At 37.0% G+C, this 13,714-nt stretch overlaps 1 long non-coding RNA gene across 1 annotated transcript; it reads left to right on the top strand.

The window, feature by feature from the left end:
- Positions 1 to 229: 229 nt before the first annotated feature.
- LOC107151436 lies at positions 230 to 11,546 on the top strand. The gene is made up of 3 exons (XR_007343083.1): positions 230 to 388; positions 866 to 869; positions 11,534 to 11,546. It is a non-coding gene; the product is annotated as an uncharacterized LOC107151436 (long non-coding RNA).
- Positions 11,547 to 13,714: the final 2,168 nt, after the last annotated feature.

The raw sequence follows: 13,714 nt of genomic DNA, 5'->3' as shown, positions 1-13,714 counted from the left end.
CCAGATTCACTGTGGCTTTGTGGCAGAGGATTGACCAGGATGCATCTGATTCTTAGGACACAGGGATTTTTCAGGTTCAGCAGCCAGTTCCTGGCCAGAAAATTCCAGATCTTGGGTTTTTAGCTCCTTGAGTACCAGAGCCTGGGAGAAATGCATCCTGGACCCTGACATGAGGAAGCTGGACAGGAAACCAGACCTCTAACCATTCCCATCTATCCCCTACAGATGAGCAGGCACTATGGCCCTGTGTTCACCATCCACTTGGGGACTCGCCAGGTCGTGGTGTTGTATGGATATAATGCAGTGAAGGAGGCGCTGGTGGATCAGGCTAAGGAGTTCAGTGGGAGAGGCCAGCAGGCCACCTTTGACTGCCTCTTCAAAGGCTATGGTGAGGGGGACACAGCTTGGGGGGATGTAGGCAGGCATACATGGTGTCTTGAATTTCCCCAGTTTTCCTTTTTTACTCACCTGTCCCTCAAGTTTGTGGAAACAGTGTCTGGTCTTCTCTCCACAGTCTTCTCAATGGTTGCTCCTTTTTATGTTTCCTCTGGGCTGTCTTAAGCTTTCTGTGTCTCAATTTCTCCCGCCCTCTCTCTTCCTGTCTCCCTGTCTCATCACCCACTCATCATGTCAAATCCCCCTTTCTTTTCCCTGCGATGGCACTAATGAGATCTTTATGTTGGGCTTCCTGTTGAATGACCCCCAAGTTCTTCTCCACACATGAGGATTTCAACTCCCAGCACTTACTGGATGAGAGGGGATTATGAGGAATTTCATGATTTAAAATTATAAATTTCATTGGTTACAAAATTGTGCAAAAGCACAAGATGTATATGCAGGGGCATCATCTGTTTTTAATGAGCAGGCTTGTCCATAGTGGCAAAGCAGAGTAATAAATAAGAAATGCAAGTAGATAGATTTTTTAGACCTATAAGCATTAGCCCAAATAAACCCAGAGTGAGTATCAATGAAAATTAAACGAGCACATTGTACTCTTAAAACAAAAACCAAAAAGGGGAACTAGCCACTCTCATGTTAATAATGCCTTACATATTGTTTGATTTATAGTTAATGCATTCAACATGCAATAAAAAATTAATACTCACAATTGGTCATCTGCCTTGGGTAGACATTTTATTCCCAAACAGCCATTACCAAAAATTTATGTGAAATATAGGGTTCCACCAGACCCAGAATGAGAAGACCCTACACCCCTGATTACATGGGGAACAGGATAGACTGCTATGCTTACACCAACAGGTCCTGCTTAGACTCCAGCTCCATGCATGAGACCTGTCAATCATGAGTTGGCTTCAGGGACTTCACAACCAATCCCCAAGTTCCATTTGACCTTGGATGAGGAGGATTCCACTGAACCAAAAGATGATCACCTTTCTCAAAAGAGAAGAAACACTACAAGAGGGCCCTAAGATACTAGACCTCCTGTGACTTGGGGAGATATAAAATCATTAACCGCTTCAGCTCAACAGCTGCTGGCTCATGGGGAAGCACTCTGGAAAATTTGGTTACCGCTTTGTTTGCTAAACTTACACAAAACTCTGTGAATGTTTTCATCCTTAGAATAACGTTGTTCTGCTGTTGTAGCCCAGCTGTGGGAAATCCAAAAAGAAAAAAAAATCAGACTCTTTGTTCATAGGTGGGTGTCTGTTACTGGGATTGTAATGTTATACTTGTGACTGTCAATGCCTGCCCTATTTTTTTGCCTCCTCCAAAGAGGAAACAGGTATTATTCATCAAAAGGCCATATAAAACAAAAGAGGGGTCTGCTGCCGCAGACACGGCGTTTGTGCCCAAAAGTCTCTTCTCTGGAAACGGCCTCAGTGTCCTGGGAACTACTTCCGGCGCTTCTGCACGGTGGGTGCTGTGAACCGGAAGTCTCCCGTCAATCAACTGCCGCCTGCACCACAGCCGCCATGGCTACTGCCGTTGATTCCGCTGCTGTTAGCCTGCGGTCGCCTGGAGGTCTTCTTTCTGGGTGCTGCTGGATGTAACTGAAGCTGATACATTGCTGACCCCTGGGGATCGCCTGGTGATGCTGCCCCCACAGCTGCAGTGGCAGTTACCGCTGCAGCTGCGGCTGCTGATCCGCTGCCGGCTGCCAACAACCACCGCTAGTACCTCTGCTTCCACGGCCTGCAGGACTGCTTCAGAGGAGACTACAGGTTTGGTTGTACATGGCTACACATATTTTGGGACACCAGCCAGGCCCGGGGTCTGGGTGCCAGCAGGTTTACCACCACAAGAGCCTCTGTCTGGAGCCTCAAGCTGGGACCTGCAGGTCCAGTGTGGGGGTGCATGTGGGTTTGGAGGAGCCTGGGGTCTTCCTGCTGAGAGTGCTGATGGCGCTTGTCTTGCAGCTGCATCTTGAGGTTGCTCCTTTACATGAGTGTATTCCTGGTAGTCTCTCTGCAAGTAGAAGCAGCATTGAGATCTTGGGACTGCAGCGTGGCTGAGCCTGTGGAAGCCCAGATGGGTGGGATAGAGTCTGGGTTTTATGATGGCTGATCTGGGTTTGGTGATCCTGAGAGATGTCAGAGACAGGGCTGAGAACTGACAGAGACAGTTCAACTTTCCAGAAAGATTTATTTTATTTTATCTTAAATCTCTCTACCATATTTGGAACAGGATTTTTTTATGCATCAGTGTGTGGAGGACAATGATATATGAATAGGGTTTTGCATTTTTGTTGTACTCTTATGTCTTTAACTTTTTTCTCTTTGTTCATATTCTTCCCCTCTCTTGTCTATTTTCTTTCCAACTTTCCTCCAACCAACAGCCAATCTTTGTCAGCTTCTCTTCCACTCTTCCTGTGAATTTTTACTACGAGCTTCTCTCTTCCCTGTTGCATCACATGACTAAACCAATCAGGATCACTCCAAGTGAATTTGGGGACTAAATAAAGACACAGACACAGAAAGTAACTTTTCTTTGAGTTCAGTAACTGCTTTTCAGCTGCAGTTCCCACAAGGGGGGCAAGGCAGGCAAAAAAAGAAAAATAGACTGAGGAGCATGAACCCTTTTATTGGGGAGAAGCCATTCAAATAAGTCAAGGGATCTGGTTTCAGGGGGTTGAATCTAGCCTTGCTGTCAGCAAGTTGACTGACATCTAGGAAGGCCACGCCATCTCATGTGCTGTGAGGGAATCATAGGCAGAGCAAGCTAAAAGACTCTTACTGTTGCCCACCCAAAGAGAGGGGCAACATGGGTTCAGTCCACCCTGTGTGCTCAATGCTCATAGTTCACACACACAGCCCATGGCTGGCTTGCCACAGCTTCACATTCTCATCACTCAAGACTAAAAGGTGCTTGGTTCCTATGTAGCAGCTTCCCCCTTTCTTAATATAAAAAAGGCAATTAGGGAATTATATCTTTCAGTCACTAGACTCTTGGTCTGAGATTATCATGATCTACTATTGAAACACAAAAGAAGTTAATAGAAAATATCATTTCAATAAAATAATTAACTTTGGAAGATCCAGTTTATTGTTATTACTTTGCCAACACTCATCAGAAGATTCTTAATCTTTTCCCAATTTTATTGTGAAGCATTGCATTTGGCCATAGTAACACAGACATTTTTATTTGGCATGGCATTTAAGCCTTTCCACAAACCATAGAGCAGGGGGCTCATTTGCATTATTCATTACAGTGGCTTCTAGAGCATTTTTATTGATTTAAAAAATAAATGACAGTGGAATGCATTACAATTCTTATTACACATATACAGTACAATTTTTCATATCTGGTTGTATATAAAGTATGTTGACACCAATTTGTGTCTTCATACATGAACTTTGGATAATGATGTCCATCACATTCCACCATCCTTGCTAATCACATTCCACCATCCTTGCTAATCCCCTGCCCCATCCCTTTCCCTCCCACCCCTCTGCCCTATCTAGAATTCATCTATTCCTCCCAAACTTCCCCTTCTACTCCACTGTGAGTCAGCCTCCTAATATCAGAAAGAACATTTGGCATTTGTTTTTTTCTTTTTGGGGGAGAGGATTGGCTAACTTCACTTAGCATTATCTTCTCCAGCACCACCCATTTACCTGCAAATGCCATGTTTTATTCTCTTTTATTGTTGAGTAATATTCCATTGTGTATATATGCCACATATTTTTTATCCATTCTTCTACTGAAGAGCATTGAGCTTGGCTCCACAGTTTAGCTATTGTGAATTGTGCTGCTATAAACATTGATGTGGCTATGTCCCTGTAGTATGCTGGTTTTAAGTCTTTGGGGGTATAGACCGAGGAGAGGGATAGCTGGATCAAATGGTGGTTCCATTTCCAGATTTCCAAGGAATCTCCATACTGATTTCCATATTGGCTGCACCAATTTGCAGTCCCATCAGCAGTGTATGAGTGTACCTTTCCCCCCACATCCATCCACTTAGAAAAGGTGCCAATTTCTATTGTAGAATGAGTAGGGCAATAATACATTGGTGGATATTTTATGTAACTAACTGGCCTTTATAGGAAAGTTATATTTCAACAATCTTTCTATTTGGACAATTGTCCAGATATATAATCTTAATTACTAAGGATCAGCATAATCAGCTTATTTAAGTTTCTCATATGATGTCTTTTGCTCAGAAAATACTCCCAGACAGCCTGTTTACTGTAGTATCAACATATAGGTATAACTGACCATTACAGTCAGTACAAGTAATCTAGTTACATGGGTGGACTTTCCAGTACACATTGCAATGTATGTTAAAAGTGGACCTAAGAAATGGTTCCATATAAGTTTGTTCATAATTTTTACTTACCTGATAAGCCTGTGAAGCTGCTTGGCTATAAACTCTGCAGCTGGAAATTTATCTTCCTGAGCCAGGATTTTCAGTCATTTTAACGATGACTGGTTTAAACTCTATCTTTTGAAATTTGATTTAATTTATTGATCATGTTCAGTAGCAGTAAGACTCAACATTACAATTAAGAAAAAAATTTAAAATATTTTGTAAGATTTATTATGTGCCTGTAGGGTCTTGTTCCTCCCCCTATTTTAATGTATTAACATTGAATGAAAGGCTGGCATAAATCATAATATCATTAGTGTAAATTATAGACAATAGTACAAGTATTTAAATGATAAAAAAGATTTGTTATCTCTAGCTGGTTGTGAGACTTGACGAAAGTAATTTAAAGGGACCATGGTAAATAGAAATTTGTCCTTTACTAAACATAAGACTTGATTTTTTACTTTAACAGAATTTCAAAAAATAAAGAATACAATAAGTTGTATATAAAAACTTGTATTTTGAAATTAGCTCTCGATTACCTTAAATAATTATCTTAATTTCTAATGAAGTTAAAGACAGAGTTTTAAAATTAGGAGTGGCAGTCTTTACTAGGGACATGAGAAAAATATAAACATCTATACAAAATAGGAGGTACATATGCTAAATAAGCCTAGAGAAGATATTTTGGTTTTACCATTAATAAAAAAGTGAAATAGAGAAATGAATAGTCTTTTATCTACAAATGCATAAAAAACTGTCATTATTGTTATCAAATTTAGTGATGACCTAAGTAGGGGGAGTATCTCAAATATTAATGGGTAAAAACAAATTAATAGTATTGTTTAAGAGAGTGATCTAATTTAGGATTTTATATAACATTGAGCTAACAAAGGCATTTTGAGGGATTTTATGTCAAAACAATCTTTGTGTATAAAGAAACAGTTGTATGAGCATCCTTAATAATTTTATTTAACGTAGTAAAATTAGCTCTAATAATTATGTATAATTTATGACTACCAATTTTAAAAACATTAATGTATGTAGGGCATTGTCTCATATTATTAAACTTGAGAAAAAGTCTATCATGTTAGATTTTTAATTGAAATTAGCTATTGGCTATTGAGCTGATTTATTTATGGCTGTCTGTCTAATATTTTAGGGATAACTATTTTTGGAATTATTTTTAAAGTGATAAACTGTTGATAGGGGCTCAAAGTAAGACCCTGTTTTAGTATTTAGAGACTTTCAAAATGTTTAAAAAATAATAGAAAAACAAAATTTACTTCTCTGTAGGAAAAGAATCCCCCATATCAATCTTACATTAAAAATCTTGCCCTTTGTTTTCTCACTCTCCAAGTGAAGATTCCTAACATATAACCCCCCCAAAAAATCTTTACCTAATATTTCAAAATATAAAAATTCACAAAAAAATCCCCACCCCCAAAATCTACAAAAACACTTTTCCTGTGGAAGAGGACAAAATTAGCAATATATCCTTTACCAATCATCTTAATTTCTGTGGTACTTCCAATTTTCTAATTTCTCATTTTTTGATGTCTATTTCTTGTCCCCAGAATTGCAAAAAAGTTTAAGGTCACTGACTTTATTTTGTCTAATTTTCCCCCTTTTATAAATCTGCCCTTGATACTCTGAAATCCTAAGCATGCTTAACTTCTGGAGAAAAATTCCAAATCCATTAAATTTCTAAAATTTACTCTGGAGGTCCCTGTTCGGGCGCCAATTGTCACATCACACAACTAAACCAATCAGGGTCACTCCAAGTGAATTTTGGGACTAAATAAAGACACAGATACAGAAAGTACCTTTTCTTTGGGTTCAGTGACTGCTCTTCAGCTGCAGCTCCCACAAGGGGGGCAAGGCAGGCAAGAAAGTGAGCAAGGAGCATGTGCTGAACCCTTTTATTGGGGGAGAAGCCATTCAAATAAGCCAAGAGGTAAGGTTTCAGAGGGTTGAGTCTAGCTTCGTGAATCCTTGCTGTCAGCAGGTAGACTGACATCTAGGAAGGTCACACCCATCTCATGTGTTGTGTGGGGATCATAGGCAGATCAAGCAAAAAGACACTGTTGCCCACCCAAACAGAGGGGCAACATGGGTTCAGTCCACCCTGTGTGCTCAATGCTCATAATTCACACACACACAGTTCATATCTGGCTTGCCTCATCTCCATAACTCTCATTGCTCAAGGCTAAGGGGCGCTCAGTTCCTATGTGGCCGCTCCCAACACTTCCCCCCTCGTGAATATCACATATTACACTACCTCTGTTCTCTATCCACCATCTGAAATTTTAAATCATTTTGACAAATTTTCTGCTTGTACTATAGATAGTTATTGAATTCATTTTGCTTTAATGCAAGAAAGCAGTAGATGCCTTAGCGGGAGTTATTAGGTTTAAGGCTATACATTGTGTCTACACTGGGTGCTGTTGATATTGGTCTCACCATTAAAGGTGAAGTACTAGAAACTTTCAGGGACACTATAAGTATACAGGGTAGAAATTTATGCTGCCTTAGATTTATACTTCTAGATGGGAAAACACACAACATGAAAAAAACAAGGGAATAAAATTGCCCCGAACAAACCAATATGCTTCAACAACAGAAGCCACTGATATGTGAAGTAAAGGATAGTATAAGGAGTGAAATAAAATAAAAAATACAGGAAGTGAAAGACCACTTTAAAAAAGAGTTAGAGATCATAAAAAAAACAAGCCAACATCCTCAAAATGAAGGAATCAGGAAACCAAATTATAAATTCAATAGAAAGCATCACCAACAGACTAGACCACTTGAAAGACAGAACCTTAGACATTGAAGACAAAATATATAATCTTGAAAGTAAAGTTGAACATGCAGAGAAGATGGTAAGAAACCATGGAAATAACATCCAAGAATTATGGGATAACATGAAAAGAACAAATTTAAGAGTTATTGAAATACATGAAGGAGCAGAGATCCAAACCAAAGGAATGCACAATCTTTTTAATGATATAGTAGCAGAAAATTTCCCAAACCCAAAGGATGGAATGGAAAATCAAATACAAAAGGCTTACCATACCCCAAATGTACAAAATTACAGCAGACCCACACCAAGACACATTATAATTAGAATGAATAACACAGAAAATAAAGATAAAATCTTAAAAGCTGTGAGAGAAAAAAATCAAATTATGTATTGGGGGAAACCAGTTTGTATCTCAACTGATTTCTCAACCCAGACCCTCAAATTTAAGGGTCCTGAAATAATATATTTTGAACTCTGGAAGAAAATGAATGCCAGCCAAGAATTTTATATCCAGCAAAATTAAGTTTCAGATTTGAAGATGAAATTAAAACATTCCATGATAAACAAATTTAAAGAATTCACAACTAGAAAGCCTACACAACAGAGATTCTCAACAAAATATTTCATGAGAATGAAGTTTTAAAAAAAAGTGAAAACCAGCAAAGAGAGGATCTACACTAAAAGGACATTCTAACCAAATGAGAAACTAAGACAAATCAAAAACCATAAATAAATAAAAAACAAATCATATCTCAATAACCTTGAATGTTAACAGCCTAAACTCATCAATCAAAAGACATAGACTGGCAGATTGGATTAAAAAGCAAGACCCAACAACAGACTCACCTCATGGGCAAAGACATCCACAGACTGAAGGTGAAAGGGTGGGAAAAAACTTATCAATCATATGGTTTGCATAAATAAGCAGGGGTTTTCATTCTTAGATAAAGTAGACTTCAAACCAAAGTTAATCAGAAGAGACAAAGAACATTTCATACTTTTTAAGGGAAATATATATATGCAGGACATAACAATTATAAATACTTATGCCAAACAATGGAGCATCTATGTATATCAGAAAAAAACTTCTCAATTTCAAGAGTCAAATAGACCGCAATACAATAATACTGGGTGACTTTAACACACCTCTCTCACTACTAGATAGATCTTCCAAACAAAAACTAAATAAGGAAACTATAGAACTAAATAATACAATCAATGATTTAGACTTAACAGACATACATAGAATATTTCATCCATTAATTAGCAAATATACTTTCTTCTCAGCAGCACACGGCTCCTTCTCTATAATAGACCATAAATTACGCCCCAAAGCAACTCTTAGTAAATACAAAAAAAATAGATAAAACCCTGCATTCTGTGAGACCACAATGGATTGAAATTAGAAATCAATGATAAAATAAAAAATAGAAGCTACTGTAACAAATGGAGACTAAGTAAAACACTATTGAATGGTGCATGGATAGTAGAAGAAATCAAGGATGAAATTTAAAAAAATCTTAGCCGTAAATGAGAACACTGATACAACATATCAAAAATCACTATGAAGGCAGTACCAAGAGGAAAGTTTATTGCATTGAGCACATTCATTAAAAGAATAAAAACTCAACAAATAAATGACCTAACATTACATTTCAAAGTCCTAGAAAAAGAAGAACAAATCAACACCAAAATCAGAGAAGGCAGGAAATAATTAAAATCAGAGCTGAAATCAATAAAATAAAAACAAAAGAAACAATTGAAAAAAAATTGACAAAACAAAAAGTTGGTTCACTAAAAAAATAAATAATATAGATAAACCCTGGTCATGCTAATGAAGAGAAAAAGAGAGAAAACTCAAATTACTAAAATACAAGATGAAGAAGGAAATATCATAACGGACATGTCTGAAATACAGAAGAGAATTAGAAACTATTTTAAAAATTTATACTTCAATAAAATAGAAAATATTGAAGGCATAAACAAATTTCTGGAGGCACATGACTTACCCAAACTGAATTAGGAGGTCATAAACTATTTAAGCAGATCAATTTCAAGTAATGAAATAGAAAATACCATCAAAAATCCTACCAAACAAGAAGAGCTCAGGACCAGATGGATTCTCAGCCAAGTTCTACAAGACTTTCAAAGAAGAAATAATACCAACACTCCTCAAAGTATTCCATGAAATAGAAAATAAAGGGACCCTTCCAAACTTATTCTACAAGGCTAATATCACCCTGATACCAAAACCAGGCAAAGACACAGCAAAGAAAGAAAACTTCAGATCAATATCCATGGTGAACATAAATGCAAAAATTCTCAATAAAATTCTAGCAAATTGCATACAAAAACATATTAAAAAGATAGTGCACCATGATCAAGTGGGGTTCATCCCCAGGGATACATGGATGTTTCAACATGGAAATCAATAAACGTAATTCATCACATCAATAGACTTAGACAAGAACCTTATGGTCATATCAGTAGATGCAGAAAAAAATCTGACAAAGTACAGCACACATTCATGTTCAAAAAACTAGGGATAGTAGGAACATACCTCAACATTGTAAATGCTATATATGCTAAACCCAAGGCCAGCATCATTCTAAATGGAGAAAAATTGAAAACATTCCAGCTAAAAACTGGAACAAGACAGGATGTCCTCTTTCACCACTTCTATTCAACATCATCTTTGAAACTCTAGCCAGAGCAATTAGACAAAAGAAAGAAATTAAAGGGATACAAATAGGTAAAGAAGAACTCAAACTATCAGTATTTGCTGATGACATGGTTCTATATCTAGAAGATCCAAAAAATTCCACCAGAAAAATTCTAAGACTAATAAATGAATTCAGCAAAGTAGCAGGATATAAAATCAACACCCATAAATCAAACACATTTCTATACATCAGTGATGAATCCACTTAAAGAGAAATTAGGAAAACTATTCCATTCACAATAGCCTCAAAAATAAAATAAAATACCTGGGAATCAATCTAACAAAGGAGGTGAAATACCTCTACAATGAAAACCACAGAACACTAAAGAAGGAAATTGAATAAAACCTCAAAAGATGGAAAGATCTCCCATGCTCCTGGATAGGCAGAATTAATATTGTCAAAATGGCCATGCTACCAAAAGTGTTATACAGATTTAATGCAATTCCTATTAAAATCCCAATGAAATTCTTCATATAAATAGGAAAAGCAATAATGAAATTTATTGGAAAAATAAGAGACCCAGAATAACTAAAGCAATCTTTAGCAAGAAAAGTGAAGCAGGAGGCATCACAATACCAGAACTTAAACTATAATACAGAGCTATATAGTAACAAAAATGACATGGTATTGGCACCAAAATAGACTTGTAGACCAATGGTACAGAATAGAGGACATAGAGATAAACCCACATAAATACGGTTATCTTATACTAGATGAGGATTCCAAAAATATTCACTGGAGAAAAGATAGCCTATTCAACAAATGGTGCTGGCAAAACTGGAAATCCCTATGTAGCAAAATGAAATTAAACCTCTATCTCTCACCCTGCACAAAAATCAACTCAAAGTGGATCAAAGACTTAGGAACTAGGACCGAGACTCTGCAGCTAATAGAAGAAAAAAATAGGCCCAAATCTTCATCATGTCAGCCTAGGATTTGACTTCCTTAACAAGACTCCTAAAGTGCAACAAGTAAATCAAGAATCAATAAATGGGGTGGATTCAAATTGAAAAGCTTTTTTCTTAGCAGAGGAAATAATTAGTAATGTGAGGAGAGAGCCTACAGATTGGGAGAAAATCTTTACCACATGCACCTCCAATTAAGCATTACTCTCTAGGATATATAAAGAAGTCAAAAAATACCAAAAAAAAACCCTTAAAAAACAGTCAATAAATGGGCTCCTTAGCAGACACTTCACAGAAGAAGAAATACCATTGATCAACAAATATATGAAAGAGTGTTCAACATCTCTAGCAATTAGAGAAATGCAAATCAAAACTACTCTAAGATTTCATCTTGCTCCTGTCAGAATGGAGCAAGAATATAGGCAACAATAAATGTTGACAAGGATATGGGGGAAAAATATACTCATACATTGCTGGTGGGACTGCAAATTGGTGCAACCATTATGGAAAGCAGTATGGAGACTCCTCAGAAAATTGGAAATGGAACCACCATTTGACCCAGTCATCCTACTCCTCGGTCTATACCCAAAGGACTTAAAATCAGCATTCTATAGTGATGCAGTCACATCAATGTTCCTAGCATCTCAATTCACAATAGCTAGACTATGGAACCAATGTAGGTGTCCCTCAATGGATGAATTGATTAAAAAATATGGCATATATGCTCAATGGAATATTACTCAGCTTTAAAGAAAAGTGAAATTATGGCATTTGCAAGTAAATGGTTGGAGTTGGAGAATATCATGCTAAGTGAAGTAAACCAATCCCACAAAGCCAAAGGCTGAATGTTTTCTCTGACATATGGATACTGATCCATAATGGGTGGGGGGGAGAAAGCATGAGAGGAATGGAGAAAATTTATATAGGGCAAAGGGAATGAAGGGGAAAGGTGTGGGCATGGGGGTAGGAAAGATGGTGGAATGAGATGGGCATCATTACCCTAAGTACATGTACGAAGACATGAATGGTGTGACTCTACTTTTTTTTATAACCAGAGACATAAAAAATTGTGCTGTATATGTGTAATACAAGTTGAACTGCATTTTTATCAAATATAACAAATTAGAATAAATAAATAAATTGAAAATTGAAAAAATCCACCAGAAAACTTCTAGAATTGATGAATAAATTCAGAAAATTAATAGTATACAAAATCAACATAATCAATAGTTTTCCTATGCTCCAATAATGAATCTGATGAGCAAGGAATCAGGAAAATGCTCCTATTCACAATAACCCCCCAAAATGTGCAGAAATAAATCTATGAATGCGAAAGCCCTTAAAATGAAAACCATAGAACACTGAAGAAAGAAATTAAAGAACACATTGGAAGATGGAATGACCTCCCATGTTCTTAGATTGGCAGGATTAATATCACTAAAATGGCCATATTAACAAAAATGTTCTACAGATATAATGCCATTTCCATCAAAATATTAATGTAATTAATCACAGAAGTAAAAAAAAATGCATATAGAAGAATACAGCATAGAGAATAAACAAGAGCAAGAAGAGTGACACTGGAGGCATCACATTCCATGATCTCAACTTATAATACAGAGTTAGATTAACAAAAGGAGCATGACCAACAGAAAACTTCTAGACCTCATAGAAGAATTCAGAAAAGCAACAGGATATAAAATTCACACCCATAAATAAATTGTGTTCCTATACACCAATGATGAATCAGCTGAAAGAGAAATTAGAAAAACTATGCCATTCACAACAGTCTCAAAAAAAAAAAAAAAAAAACCCTTGGGAATCAATCTAACAAAAGAGGTGAAAGACTTATACAATGAAAACTACAGAACACTAAAGAAAGAAATTGAAGAAGACCTTAGAATATGGAAGCATCTCCCATGTTCCTGGAGAGGCAGAATTAATATTGGCAAGATGGCCATATTAATAAAAACATTCTACAGGTTTAATGACATCCACATCAAAATATCAATGGCATTCGTCACAGAATGAAAAAAAATCCTAAAATTCTTATGGAAGAATAAATCACTGAGACTAGCTAAAACAATTGAGAGCAAGAAGAGTGACACTGGAGGTATCACATTACCTGACCTCAAATTATGCTACAGAGCTAGAGTAACAAAAGCAGGGTAGGGGGTTCTGTGTTTGGGACTGTGGTCCCTGATGACTTCATGGCTGTGGCATGCTTGGTGCCTGGGAAAGTTTCTGTGCAATAGCATAGGATGCCTGGTTGCTATAGTAATGCCCTCCATGCTAGGGTCTTATCAGTTTGGACCTTAATCTTAGGTACTTAACTCCTGGGAATAAAGAAGTTGCTTGCTTGATAGCTACAATGTTTCACCAAGCTCTGGTGCTCCTGGAGCTGCCTGCCTAACAGTAACTTGAGACAATGGAATTTCTTGAGAACTGCACAAAGCTCCTAACATTACATATTGTAACTATAAAATGTAACTGCAGAAAAAACAACCTTACT

Source organism: Marmota marmota, unplaced genomic scaffold, assembly GCF_001458135.2.
Source record: "Marmota marmota marmota unplaced genomic scaffold, marMar, whole genome shotgun sequence".
Classification (NCBI taxonomy): domain Eukaryota; kingdom Metazoa; phylum Chordata; class Mammalia; order Rodentia; family Sciuridae; genus Marmota; species Marmota marmota.
This window is presented reverse-complemented; position numbering and strand designations above follow the sequence as displayed.